Raw genomic sequence first — 12,064 nt, 5'->3', positions numbered from 1 at the left:
CTTTGGCAGTTCAGGAATACAATAACATTTTCCCCATTGAAATGAATAGTAATTACATTTTGAGTTCAAAAGAATGCCCCACGAAGGGTCACTGGATGGAGGGAATATAAGAAAGAAGGAGGACTTTTTCTTTTTCTTTCTGTGGGCACACTGCGTGCACTAGGTCAACTTACTTAATCTCCAGGACCTTGTGTTTCAGAGGAAAAGGAGGAGATCTAGAGATACAGGGTTACTTATTCTAGACCACACAGCCAACTGGCACCAAAGTGGGCTAGAAAGCAGAGCTCCTCACTCCACAGCCGAGGAATTCTTCCCACTCTTGGTCTCCTGGTCATTGTTGACCTGCTTAAGCATCTCTGACTTCACGCAGGCTGAGGCATGCCCCGACTCCTTGCCTCTCCAGCTCCTACCACAGCCTGTCATCTGAGGACACTAGGGGCAGGCTACACACATGGCGGCAGCAGCATCTCCTCATCAGGTCACTGGGAGACAGGGCCAAGGTCTGTCTGGGGTCAATGCTATAGCAGCCAAGGCGGGGACACTGGCTCCATGGTCTATCATGAATGTGACAGATTATCTAAAATCGACTCAGGTCATCTGATAGACTATATCTACCAAATCACCAACTCGCCTCTGGAACCATCCCTGTTCCAGCTCCTGACCCCATAGCCCGTGGCAGACTCTTGCCAGCTGCTCTCTAATGGGCTGCTTCAGCTCAGACGTGGCCTTATAAACTCCATCCTCCAAATGGCCTCCTCAAAGGGACTTTCTAAAAATATATAACTAATTGGTATATTCCTCAGGGGGAGAGAGACTTGTACAACCTCTATGGAGTCCAATTTGGAAATAGCCAAGCCGACAGTAAGCACATTTATCGTAGACAGAGTTGAAGACCATGTAAATGTCCACCAGTATGGACAGGTTAAAGTAAATAAACGACCCAAGACCCAAGCAATGACTGGCATCCATCCATCTAAAAGAGTGAAGCTGTCAGCTCAGTGCCTATAGCTCAGAAGCTAGAGCGCTGGCTACATACACCAGGGCTAGAGAGTTCAAACCCAGCCTAGGCCTGCCAAACAACAATGACGACTACAACAAAAAAAAATTGTGGCGGGCACCTGTAGTCCCAGCTACTTGGGAGGGTGAGGCAAGAGAATTGCTTAAGCCCAAGAGTTTGAGGTTGCTGTGAGCTGTGGCACTGTGGCACTCTACCAAGAGTGACATAATAAAACTCTGTCTCAAAAAAAAAAAAAAAGAGTAAAGCTCTCTCTACACAAGAGTAAAGCTCTCTCTATACTACTGCACTCCAAGGTTGAGTGAATGAGAGTGAGGAGCAGAACAGCGTGCACAGGGTAACTAGTGTTAAAGGGTGTGTACTGTGTACATGTTGGAGCTATAGATTAATAAGTATTTGCATCTACACACATAGGATATCTGAAGGAATGCAAAAGAGACTAATAACTTGGTTGTCTGTTAGGAGACAGACAAAAGATAGGTAGGAAGGAAATTTTTCATGTACGTTCTTCAGTTCCTTTTCATTTTAAACAAGGGCCTATAGTAAATAACCTAAAAATAAATAAATTTAAATGCATGAATACATAAATAAAAGGAAACACAGACCCGGCCATGTTATTCTCCTGCAAGATACAGCCCCACTGTCCTCTGCATAGAACCAGACCCCCAAGTGTGGTTTTGGGACTCCCTTGTTTTAAACTTAACTGTGGCTTCCCACTTACCTGGGCCGGGCACTGTGCTGAGTGCTGTGCAAAGCCTTTCCTGGACTGCTCATCCTTCCCCAGAGTCCCCTACACAAGGCTTCCCTCCCACAAGCGGAGCCTGAGCACGCCCCACCCACAAGATGAGACTAACCATCTCCTGGGAGGCCAGCTGCTACGGGGCTGGGTCCTGAGGGATAAAGCCTGCAGGTAGACAAGTGAGGAGGAGTGCCTGGGGGTCTCAGCCTATTTGTCAGTCTCTGTGAGGACTCAAGAGTCGCCCTCACAGCAGACCAGTCCCAGCAGGAATCCAGCACTGGTGGGTGAAGCCGTCACCACAGACCCAATACTACTCTACCTCATGGGTTCTTCTTTAAGGACTTTTCAAAAGTAATTCTGACTACCTAGATTCCTTCTAGAACCTAAACACCACCCGCTGCCTAGCCGCCGCTTCACAGACATGGAAGTTTGGCCTTTAGAGAAGTCTAGTGATTGCCCACAATTATACAGCAAATGGGCAGCAGAGAACACATCTGAACTGCAGTGCCCCAGCACTTAACCACCATACCACACAACCACCCTTCCCACCCAGCCTCTCATCCACAATCCCTACCCTACTTTCCACCCGGGAATCAAGGCAGGCTCCATGTGATTCTCGTCCCTTCCCTGCTTTGCCTTTGCACCTGCTCCTGTTCTGCCCAGAATACTGCCCAAGCTTCATCCATCCCTGGTTCTTGCTTCTCTACCCCACCCAATGCTGACAGCTCACAACCATGGCTGGGTTTTCAATCTGTACTCACAGCACAAAACTCAGCTTGTGCACAGACTAATAAAACTTAGCTGTTCTGAACCAAGCAAATGTTCATTCCCTACCTCTTTCACTTTATTCACCAGGAATCTGTACCTTTTCTCTAAGAGTCTTTTTCCTATCAATGAGTACAGCTACCCAGGAGTGCCCTGTCTGTCCTGCTGGCTGGACGGGAATGACGCCTGCTTGCAAGCAGCAGGCCCTCTCTCTTCTCACGCCTGCTGAGATCCTGGGGTTCAGAAATGACATTGACTGGCAGACCCAGAAAGCTCAGTGCAGACAGGACACAAATGCCCGGGAACCAGTCAAGATTTCATCTGCAGTCTTATCCAGCATCTACAAGCTGCCTTTGTTCCCATGAGTACATAGCTCTGCTTCAAATGCTCAGGCTCTTAAGTGGACCTTCTGCAACACAGACAGTACCAGGGACTTCTAAGGAGACCCGAGGTCACAGTGACTTGACTGGCCGCACTAAGAACCAGGGCACAGCTGGACACCAGGGTCAGCACCATGGAAGTGCCCACTGCCTGACAGCAGCTCTCAATTCCTCTCATTTCTTCAGCAAACTTTTGATCAGACAACAGGAAGTGAGTGACACAACTAGCCCAATTTGTCTTTTTCAAAATCCCTAGTATTTCCACAGAATGAATCAAACAGTGTCCTTCCCAATTCCCATGAACCCAGGGGAGAAAACCACTCTGAGACCAGAGGGACACAGTGAGTGAGTGGGTGGGAAACACAAGACAAAAAAATCGAGGCTTACAAATGAGCCTCTATATTTCCCAATCTATCAGAGCTATTCATCTAGTTGTACTGAGCACAGAATACTTAAAAGGTTTGCAGAATAATTATAACAGGGTTAAGGTTTCTCAGCACTTTTAAAAAGCTATAATTTCCAATTCTGTAGATTATATATCTTAATTATATAAAAAATAAAAATAATAAAAAACAAAGCACAGCATTTAAGAAAATATAAGTTATCTGTGAAATGCAATTTTCCTTCTGAGACTAAAGGAAAAAGATGTTCAGAACAAAACATGTCAGCTGGAGAAATTGAACATAATACTTTAAGCAGATATTAGTAACCTCAAAATCAGTTGGTTTTTCTGTTTGTTTGTTTTGAGACAGAGTCTCACTCTGTCGCCCTAGGTAGGGCGACAATATAAACAACATAAACTGCAATAGCAATTTATATCCTGTTATTATCGTGACAACTGGCCAAACACAACAACTTCTCTGTGCCTCAGCTTCCTTGTCCATGTGAGGACGAGGTCACGGGCTGCAGTGAACATGCCTAGACACACACAACCCTCCCTCAGATTAGCAACCATCGCTGTGTACCCCTCCACAGCTGCTACGTGGCACGCACTGCAGAGACAGTCTTCTCGTTTTAACTGCATCTCCACTCCAACTCTGATGAGGGTGTTACAGAGGAGAAAACAAAGGCTCAGAAAGATGACATTAACTGAGACGAGGTCAAGGAGCAAGGACTCAGAGATTTGAACTCAGTTACTAACTTCTATCTGTTACAGTATCCTAGATCCCTGAGTAGCAAAATCTTATGTCCAGAATTGTTCTGTACATAGTTGTGGGTGTGTGGGCATGAGTCCCCAGGGGTGCTCTGGGACAGAAGAGGTCCCCGCCTCAGAGTACAGCTCCTCAAAGCCCAGGTGAGAAGTACCTGCAGATCTATAATCCAGATGCCATCATTATTGCTGCTGTTTTATTCATTTATTTAATGTACTGCCTGTCTCCCCATTAAATAATTTGTCTAAAACCATCCAGCTAGGGGCAAGAACTAAGGATTGGTTACACTCCAACACAGCCTGTGGCTGTCCCAGCCCTGACTCTCTGCTGGGGGTGGGGGAGGCGTCAAGAGTTCAGTCACATTGCAGGTCATCTGTTCCATTAAGAAGCATTTGCACGTTAGTATTCCTCCTTCTACATAATTTTCTTGAACCAGGGCAAGCCTAGAGCTTCACTCTAATTCCCACGGGCACCAGGAGGTGTGGAACTATGCACCAGTGATGCCCATGCTGTCAGAGGATCTGGACATGGAAGAGGCCTAGCTGAGAGAGACATTCTGCAGACTAGGGAACCAAGAGCCACAAACAGAGGCAGCAACAAGAACAGGGCTTAGAGGCCCCAACCCGGAGATGTTCAAGTCATAGCCCTACCTCAGGTTAGTATTTCCACAGAATGACAAAAAAAAAAAAAAAAAAAAAATCATCCCCTCATCCATAATTCAGAATCTAAACAAAGATGCCTATGCCTTTGCCTATGGCAAAGTCAAGGGAAGACTCAAGGGAACAGCTCTAAGGGCCTTAGTGAACAGAAGCTGGGAATTATGGCTGTGCCTGCTGAGTTCAGGTCCTACCACTCTTGGCTGAGCCTCAACCTTTAGGTCCCTGCTATTCCTATTAGTCCAGGCAGCCCCCAGGCAAACACAAATGCACAAAGAACTCAGGGTGCTGATGGGGAGTGGGGAACAAAGAAGGGGAGGAGCAGTGGTGTGGTCAGGAGCTAACCCCCAGTGTCTGTGGTCCAGCACACTCCTGGACACAGGGAGGCATGTCCGATTTGTGCACACTCCCTTCCAGCCCCTTTCTTTGGCCACCAGCGGGCCTCCCATGAAGCCAAATATTCATGCTGCCCAGACTGCTCCACTACTGCCAGGGTCCCTCCATCAACTGCAGGGTGCACTACAGGTCTAACAGGCTGGAGCGCCTGGCCAGGCCCACACCCTCTGGTGGGGGCCGTGAGGTCGAAGGAGGCCCTAGTCATTGGGGGAGGCTCTAGGGAATGATCCTCATTCTCAGCAGACAATCCTTTGCCCAAACAGCTTCAGATGCAGAGAAGCTTCATAAAGGGAGTTATCCTCTCTGAGCTCTAGCTCCTTATCTGTAAAACAGAGACAATAACTCCACTTCTGTTTTCTACTGACAGTGCTGTCTACCACCCTCACCAGAAATTTCAGATTGCTGTAGAGGAAACAGCACAGAAGAAGGGTGTGTTTTCATCTGGGGCTTGTGAGGAAGAAGGAGTCCATAAGGAAGGATGCTAACCTTGGACAGGGAGGATGGTGCAGCAGCTGGAAGCCTCCCTCAAGTCCCGTGGCAGGCAGGGAGGCAGATGGGAAAGCAGCTTGCCTCCCACCAGCTGTGCAGCCTCAGCAAGTACACTCCTCTTCACCTGCTGGAGCCTAGGATCCCTCCTCTGTAGATGCTGATGCCAGAGACAACACGAAAAGTGGACGAGGGCACATGTCACATGCCAAGAGCACATAAAATCTGAGCTGCTGTGAGTATTATTAGTGTTTGTATCAAAATGCCAAGCACTGGCTCGGCGCCTGTGGCTCATGCGGCTAAGGCGCCAGTCACATACACTTGAGCTGGCGGGTTCGAATCCAGCCTGGGCCCACCAAACAACAATGATGGCTGCAACCAAAAAAATAGCTGGGCATTATGGCAGGCACCTGTAATCCCAGCTACTTGGTAGGCGGAGGCAGGAGAATCGCTTGAGCCCAGGAGATGGAGGTTGCTGTGATCTGTGATGCCATAGCACTCTCCCCAGGACGACAGCTTGAGGCTCTGCCTCAAAAAACTTAAAAAAAAAAAAAAAATTAAAATGCCAAGCACAATAACAGCTCAAGAAGTGGCCAGCTCCTTACCTTATGATTCACATATACCCAAAAGACGTGCTCTTCACAGGAGAAAGAAGAAGAGTATTAACCACAGCACAGAGGAATACTAACGGTACCTCCCCAGTTCTAGCAGAACCCAGGATCTGGCTCATCATGGGATCCCTGGTAAGGGCCAGCCTACAGCCTACAGCACTGTGTCTACCGCTGGGTAGCATATCCTTATCACCCAGTAAGATGGGCTCCTTCACAAACATCCTGGCTGAACCCACCAGGGAGGGGAACCTCTGTGTGCAGAACAGCTGGGCAGGCAGGACTGGACACCTTTCATCCAGGTCCCACAACATACAGTGAAACCCAGCTTCCTACTCTCTAGGTAAAGGACACATGGTACCACATGGACCAGAAGAAGAACTTCCAGACATTCCAAGTACCAAGTGGGAATGGAGCTGACCCCAAGTCTAGTCCCAGGGGTCCTCAAACTGCAGCCCACGGGCCACATGCAGCAGTGTGATGGTATCTGTTCCCATTTTGTTTTTTTACTTCAAAATAAGATATGCACAGTGTGCATAGGAATTTGTTCATAGTTTTTTTTTTTTTTTTTTTTAACTATAGGCCAGCCCTCCAATGGTCTGAGGGACAGGGAATTGGCCCCTTGTTTAAAAAGTCTGAGGACCCCTGGAGTGGGACCGGTATGTTGCCTGACCAACAAGAAGCCCAAAAGCACCAGCCAAAATCCAAATAGCAGCCGCTGCAGATTGAAGGCTGGATTAAGCCAAGCACTAGGCTCAGGATTTCATATTACTGATTGCAAAGTGACAACTTAAAAGATTTGTCAGCCTCTGGAATGATCACTGTTTATCCCACACAATGCCTATGAGAATATGAATGCACTTCTAACATTTATAATTAAAGAGACATCACATAAAAGTCTTTATGAATTAGCGAATGTGCCAAGGCTGGGCCAGTATCCAACATAGCCAAAGAGCACTCCCAATGTTACCCTAGTTCCCACAACTCCCTATTGCCTCATACCCCATTCTGGCTCCTGAGAGGCATTTGCTCTTATGACATAGACATGTGCTCTGATGCTCACCACAACCCCATGTGGAGAACTCTCCCATTTTCATGAAGAGAAATCTGAGGTCAGGCAGCACAGGAGTAAACAGTAGAGTCAGGGATACAGCCATGATCTGTCTGAGTTCAAACTTCCCGCTTTGTCTATTGCCAGAGTCCTGTGTTTCTGAGTCCTCTGAGAACCCTAGGGCAACTCAAAGAGCAGGTGGAAGGCCCTGAAGATGGAATGGAAGGAGAACGAGGGACAGCCCTGCAGGAGCAAACAAAAGGAGACATCTACAGCACCTCAAGAAGCCCCAAGGAAAACACCGAGAGCCTTGTCCACAGTGAAGGAGCAGGAAGGACAACACAGAGTCTGTGTGCGAGATGGAGGGAGAAAAAGAGCCATGCACAGGAGACGTTAGAGGTGGTGGACCCCGCCAAAAAGAAGAAAAGTCAAAACACAATCAATGCTATAGATTCAGGGTGCAACTCCTGAATCTAAGAAGCTAAGAGAGAGGAGCGGTGCAGCAGGCAAGTACATCTGCCGGCCGAGAGACCTCGGGTGGGAGCTCTTCTTCCCCGAGTCTACATCTGTAAATGGGACATCCACATAACTGTGACACAGGGACAAGGGGTAGCCAGAGATAAAAATAAAGCTGGTTTCTACCTTGCACATTATACCAAAATAAATTCCAAATAGAGCAAATTTTCATACATAAAAATATAAAACAAAAACGGTACTGGAAAAATGTGTAGAAATTTTTATAATTTTTTTTTTTTTTTTTTTTTTTGTAGAGACAGAGTCTTACTTTATGGCCCTCAGTAGAGTGCTGTGGCCTCACACAGCTCACAGCAACCTCCAACTCCTGGGCTTAAGCGATTCTCTTGCCTCAGCCTCCCGAGCAGCTGGGACTACAGGCGCCCGCCACAACGCCCGGCTATTTTTTGGTTGCAGTTTGGCAGGGGCTGGGTTTGAACCCGCCACCCTCGGCATATGGGGCCGGCGCCTTACTGACTGAGCCACAGGCGCCGCCCAGAAATTTTTATAATTTTAAAAGTAAAAAAATACCTAGATAAGATATGAACATAAAAGAAAAAAAAAACCAGGAAACTGACAAATCTGACAGCAAAATCATCAAATATCTCTGATTGGAAAAATACAATGAAGTCCAAAGACTGGAAAGAAAAGCTTAAAATGTACACCAAGGACTGTTTTCCTTAATATTTCAAATTGAATATAGTCAAATTAATAAAAATTGCAACAACCCAATAAAAAGCATAAATGAATCAGCAGCTAGTTCATACACAGCACATTTACTGCGCTCACTCACTGAGCCAGGGGTGGCGCTTGGCCCATGTGAGTGGTCAGAGGACTATCCCTACCCCTTACAACCAGGAACTCACCATCCAGTGACGTAAAGCAAAAAGCAAACACTAAACATAAGAGAATTTCATAGTAGGTTCAAAGACAAGTGTCATGAGGAGAAACGGGTGGCTCACAACTTTAAATGGGGTTGTCCAAAGAGGCCTGGATGAGGAGGAATGTCTGAGCAGAGACTCAGGAGAAGAAGTGGGCGGGCAGGGGAAGGGGCCAGTGCAAAGACCTTGCCTGTGTGTGCGAGGAGGAAGGAGGTGAAGTGAGAGGTAAGCAGCGGAATAAAGAGATGAAATATAAATTGCTCAAATGTGCAATAAGACATTCTGTCTCCCCAATAACAAAAAATGCAAATTAAAATTACTGTACATTGGAATTCAGTATTTCACCTACTGGATTGACAAAACAATACTGATCATAATAAAAGAGCTAATGTGACCATAAGTACTCACCCTGACTGGCACTAACATTCACATGGACTGACTTGGGGGGTCACTCCTGACACTCTATGACGCTACTCCCATTTATAGGTGAGAAAATTAGGTCACAGGTCACAGAACTAGACTAAAATTAGGTCACAGAACAAGGAGCCAGAATTGAAGGTTGGGCTTTGTGGCTCCAGAGGCCAAGCTGTTACCCAGAAGGCCAAGTTGCCCCCTAAAACATTTGATAATACATTCTTGCTGCTGAGGGCAAGGAAAATGGACAACCTTATCTGTCACTGGTAGAGGTGTATGTTGGCCAAACCTCTTTAGAGGCCATCAAAAGTGCAAGTGCAACCCTGTGACCAGGCAATATCCCACCAACATATGGGACACATATAACACACGGACATTGTTGCAAGTCTGAAATAGCAAAAGCTCAGAATCAGACGCTGGTCTGGAAAGCAGCAGTTTAAACTACGGTACATCCATAATACAGAACGTTACACAGCTACTCAGAAACACACATTAGCGCTGTACTCACTGAGTGGGGCTTTGCCAAGGAAGAACGCTCCACTGAGCGCACAGCGTACTGCCCACTGCCGCTTCCACGGACACACTGACATCACTGATGCAACTGGCCACTGCTTCCAAAGAGGTAAACCAGGTGAGCAGGGAAAGGAATAGGAGGAAGATTCACTTTTTACTGTATATATTCTTATTCCTTTAAATTTTTGAACATGTGCATGTATTTTACTGACTCAAGAGCAATTAATTTTTGTAAATAAAGCTTTATATCACTGGAAAACCAGTATCATATACCATAAGTAAGAAGTTTATAAAAAGATGTGTGTAAAAAAAAAAAAAAAAACCACTGTAATTAAATTCTAGCCAGATACTGTTGCTTGCAGGCACTGAGCTTATAACATCAAGAGCTCCCAGTACCCACCAGAGACTTCTTAATGTAATCAGAGTGATCTAAAGCTCCTGAGGTCAACATCCCTAAGGTCATATCTATAAACACATAAAGTCTTCTCAGATGCCACTCTAGATCTGCACCTCCCTGTTCGGAAACTTTTGCTGAGAGGCTGCCTTTGATGCTACAAGTTAAGACGATCCAAAGAAGATAAGGGCAGATGATGATGGAGGCAGGTACCCAGGTACATCTGTTAGGTGCACATAAAAGTGTCCTGTTAATGAAGTTTCACCCTCCACAAGATCAGTGGAGAAACCATGGAACCGTCCTCACAGCACAGTCAGCCACAGTCAGGCTTATAGGAAGCGACTCCCAAACTCTTAAGTCTGCCTGCACCAAAACCTTCACAGATGCCTGTGAAGATCCTCAAAAAGACAGGTAGAGGGTGAAAGGTGTGCAAGAGCTCTCTGCACTGTTCTTATAACTTTTAAGTTTGAAATTATTCAAAATAAGAAGTTTAAAAATGAAAACAAAATAGAAGATTGTAAGTCAGGGAGAAAGGGAAAGTAGGAAAGAGAATTTTAATATTTATTGAGTTCCTAAGGATATGCCAGGCAGGAAGGGAACGTTTACTGTTAATATTCATACCATGCAAGCAAAGAGGCTGAGACTTGGAAGACAGGTGAAGTGACTTGCCCGCAGGTAGCAAACGAGAGGACTGGCCTAGAACCAGGAGCTATGCTGTCCACGCTCAGCAGCTCTGTCAATGTCCAAGAGCCTGCACGCCTGCCGCCATGCCAAGGGAGGAGGAGTGAAGGAGACAAGCAGTGTCAGAGGTCATCTGCACCAGAAGCATGAAGGAGCTCCAGTGGATCTGTAACAGAACTTCCTAAGAGGAAAGCCTACTAAAGATATAAATTGGATAACTGCAGACATGATAAAGAGCTCTCTGGCTGGAAGTTTTCAAAATAGCTGGCCCCACTTCAGGGAGGAAGTGAATCAAAGCAGGGTGTCCCATCTATGCACCACCTTAATGATTTCTGCAATGACCATGGCCACTACTTTTACTGTTATTTACTGATAAGTTTTTTAAATGGAATCATTTTTTGAACTCAAATGCGTTTGTATTAAAAAGAATTTTACATGACAATAAATGTAACACCATTAAACTTGCCATAAGTAAAAATCAACAATAAAGATAAATAAAAACCATGATTAAATGTCATCAGATGTTAAATGGATAACGTGGCCTGCTTTCTCTGCTAAACAGGGGTCAACAAGAGTTAGGGAAAGACACAGTAACACTAAATCGTGGGACTGGATGAGGACTGGAAAAGGTAAGGCCTTCTGACCTTGCTAAGACAGAGTATTAATCATGTGCTAGGCAGCAACCGGTACCATCTCTGGATCTCCAGGAATGAGGGGCCCACCAGGGTAGACACCGCTCACATATCCCTTTCTCAGGAGGATTAGAGGCAGACAAAGAGCCGAAGTTTCCAAGCCCTCGTCAGGACCAATGGGCCAAAAGGGGTGATGGTCACTGATGCCTCCTTCCAGATGGAAGCAGACATGTAGGCTGTGCAGGGCCACAGGGCTCCCAATCTAACCAGGGAGTTTTGTCTTTTTACTTCTTTAAGCTACCGTATTATAGTCTATCTGGGGTAATCTTTTTAGCTGACTTTGTACAAAAGTACAATTCCTGTTCAAGAGTAGTGAAAAGGAATAGAAAATGGAATGTGAAATGTAGAAATAAAATAATTGTGGGCCATGAGCTGTAATTTGATTTCATGCTTTACAAGGAAATGAAAGAAGGCTTCCTTAAAATGTATGGTTTCTGCTCTCTTCACCCCCCCTCCCTATCCCCTTCCCCTCTTTTAACCATTTTAGGATTTCCTCTAGCACCGAAGAGAAAATAGGATTGTGGAAAATATTCAGTTCTCAAGTGTCACTACCACTCAGGGCAAGCTCGATTTTAATGTGAACTTCCCATTCTGGGTAAGAGGAAATTCTTCAATTAATAAACCGGGTGTGCGGAGGCCAGTCTTTAAGGTTTAATCAATTTCATCTGTACTTAGGATAAAAAGACTGACTATTCTACTTTTTTTTCTCGTTTTCCTTCTTTAAATAAT

The 12,064-nt window shown here is 45.8% G+C and overlaps 1 protein-coding gene across 4 annotated transcripts in view; it reads right to left on the bottom strand.

Moving 5' to 3' along the window:
- Positions 1-12,064, bottom strand: part of EEFSEC (eukaryotic elongation factor, selenocysteine-tRNA specific) — a 300,214-nt gene that overhangs the window by 162,040 nt on the left and 126,110 nt on the right. The gene's annotated exons all lie outside the window — the stretch shown is intronic.

This window comes from Nycticebus coucang, chromosome 8 (genome assembly GCF_027406575.1).
Source record: "Nycticebus coucang isolate mNycCou1 chromosome 8, mNycCou1.pri, whole genome shotgun sequence".
Taxonomy (NCBI): Eukaryota; Metazoa; Chordata; class Mammalia; order Primates; family Lorisidae; genus Nycticebus; species Nycticebus coucang.
The sequence above is the reverse complement of the archived record's forward strand: the minus strand, read 5'-3'. Positions and strand labels throughout refer to the sequence as shown.